Source organism: Otolemur garnettii, unplaced genomic scaffold (assembly GCF_000181295.1).
Source record: "Otolemur garnettii isolate 467f Iridium unplaced genomic scaffold, OtoGar3 scaffold00032, whole genome shotgun sequence".
NCBI classification, from domain to species: domain Eukaryota; kingdom Metazoa; phylum Chordata; class Mammalia; order Primates; family Galagidae; genus Otolemur; species Otolemur garnettii.
In genome coordinates, this window is record NW_003852427.1 from 8,823,660 (window position 1) to 8,826,125 (window position 2,466).

The following is a 2,466-nucleotide window of genomic DNA, read 5'->3' on the forward strand; positions in this document are numbered from 1 at the left end:
GGCCAAAAAAAAAAAAAAAAAGGAAGAAGAAGAATAAAATTGTGAATTGTGAAAGGTAGGAGGCACCTGTGGCTGAATGGTTAGGGCACTGACCCCATATACCGAGGGTGGTGGGTTCGAATCCAGCCCCAGCCAAACTGCAACAAAAAATAGCCAAGTGTTGTGGTGGGCACCTGTAGTCCCAGCTACTTGGGAGGCTGAGGCAAGAGAATCACCTAAGCCCAGGAGTTGGAGGTTGCTGTGAGCTATGACGCCACATTACTCTACCAAGGGCAATAAAATAAGTAAGACTCTGTCTCTAAAAAATAAATAAATAAACTGTGAAAGGTGTCTTCCATAGCCTGTTGAGAATTGAGTATCCTTCCTTGCAAAAAGTGGTCCAGCGCCTGGAAGAAGTGGTGGTCAGTTGGTGCAAGATCTGGCAAATACAGTGGATGACATAGAGAGTTTCCATGTCCAGCTTCTGTAGTGTGCGCAAAGTTGTTTGCAAAACATCTGTGCAACAGCACTGTCTTGCAAGAGGATTGACTTGCCTCTATTTACCAAACTCTGCTACTTAATCACATCCTCAACAAATGACCAGGTTTCATGAAGATAGTAAACAGTGGATAATACCAGGGCTGGACCAGCAAAAAGACACCATTAGCTTTTTCTTTTTTTCCTGAGACAGAGTCTCACTTTGTAACCCATGGTAGAGTGTGGTGGCATCATAGCTCAAAGCAACCTCAAACTCTTGGGCTCAAGGGATTCTCTTGCCTCAGCCTCCTGAGTAGCTGGGACTACAGGTACCCGCCACAACATTCGGCTATTTTTAGAGGAGGGTTCTTGCTCTAACTCAGGATGGCCTCGAACCTGTGAACTCCAGCAATCCACCCACTTCGGCCTCCCAGAGTGCTATGATTACAGGCATGAGCCACCACGCCCAGCCCACCATTAGCTTTTTTTGATGAATATTTGGTTTTGGATTATGTTTTAGTGTTTCATCTTTATCCAACCATTGTGCCAAATGCTTGCAATTGTCAAAAAGAATCACAACACATAACAATATGGTGTAGAAATGTTTCACCTTTATGTCATGACAACAAAGAAAGGCAAGTTTCAAGATGTTTTCACTTCTGACACTGGTTTAGTTCACATTCAGCCCATCTATCCAGCTTCTTTACCTTACCTATTTGTTTCAAGTTGTCCATTACTGGTGGAACAGTAACATCAAACCTTGCTGCTAAGTCATGCATAAATTGAGATTTATTTGCTTCTATTACAGTTTTCAGCTCATCACCTTGGTCCAAAGTCACCCATGTGGATCATTTTCAAAATGAAAACCACCAAAACAAGCGAGTGACTCATGCCTATAATCCTAGCATTCTGGGAAGCCAAGGTGGGCAGATTGCTTGAGCTCAGGAGTTCCAGACCAGCCTGAGCAAGAATGAGAGCCCATCTCTACTAAAAATAGAAAAACTAGCCAGGGGGCAGTGCCTGTGGCTTAATGGGTAGGGCGCCCGCCCCATATACTGAGTGTGGCGAGTTCAAACCCATCCCTGACCAAACTGCAACAAAAAAATAGCCAGGCATTGTGGCGGGCACCTATAGTCCCAGCCACTTGGGAGGCTGAGGCACGAGAATCACCTTCGCCCAATACTTGGAGGTTGCTGTGAGCAGTGTGATACCACTGCACTCTACTGAGTGCAATAAAGTAAGACTCTGTCTCGACAGAAAAAAAAAGCAAAGAAAAGAAAGAAAAACTAGACAGGCATAGTGGCATATGCCTATAGTCCTAGCTACTTAGGAGGCTGAGGCAAGATGATTGCTCACGAGCAAGAATCTAAGGTTGCTGTGAGCTGTGATGCCACAGCACTCTACCCAGGGAGATAGAGTAAGACTCCGTCTCTAAAACAAAACAAAACAAAAAAAAGTTTTTTTAATTTAATTTAGAAAGAAAATAAAATCACCAGAACAGAACTTCTTAAACTATCCACATACTGTACATTCATTAGCCACATCCTTCCCAAACATTTCACTGATACCTTGACCTGTCTATGCTGCTTTGGTTAAACAATGGAGCTCATATTCAAAAATAACATGAATAGTGCTCACTTCAGCAGCACATGTACTAAAATTGGAACAATACAGAGAAAATTAGCATGGCCCCTGAGCAAGGATGACACGCAAATTCGTTAAGTGTTCCATATTTTTCTGTTTGCCTTGGAGTACTCAATGCAAGAGCAGAGTTGCAGGCTGACAGACTCATCATAATAGACTAATACTCATTAGATAACAAAAGGCAAAATAAAAGACTATATGTTTAAAAAAAAAACATGAATATTTGATTTATCCATGGTTTCACAAAATTGCTCTTAAAAAATTTAGAAGAGGGCTCGGCGCCTGTGGCTCAAGCAGCTAAGGCGCCAGCCACATACACCTAAGGTGGCGGGTTCGAATCCCCAGCCCGGGCCCACCAAACAACAA

The 2,466-nt window shown here is 43.1% G+C and overlaps 1 long non-coding RNA gene and 1 other non-coding gene across 2 annotated transcripts in view; one reads left to right on the top strand and one right to left on the bottom strand.

Moving 5' to 3' along the window:
• The window catches only part of LOC111725148, a 73,979-nt gene that overhangs the window by 51,822 nt on the left and 19,691 nt on the right, over positions 1–2,466 (bottom strand). The gene's annotated exons all lie outside the window — the stretch shown is intronic.
• On the top strand, positions 2,087–2,193 carry LOC111725171. The gene has a single exon (XR_002773301.1). It is a non-coding gene; the product is annotated as a U6 spliceosomal RNA (small nuclear RNA).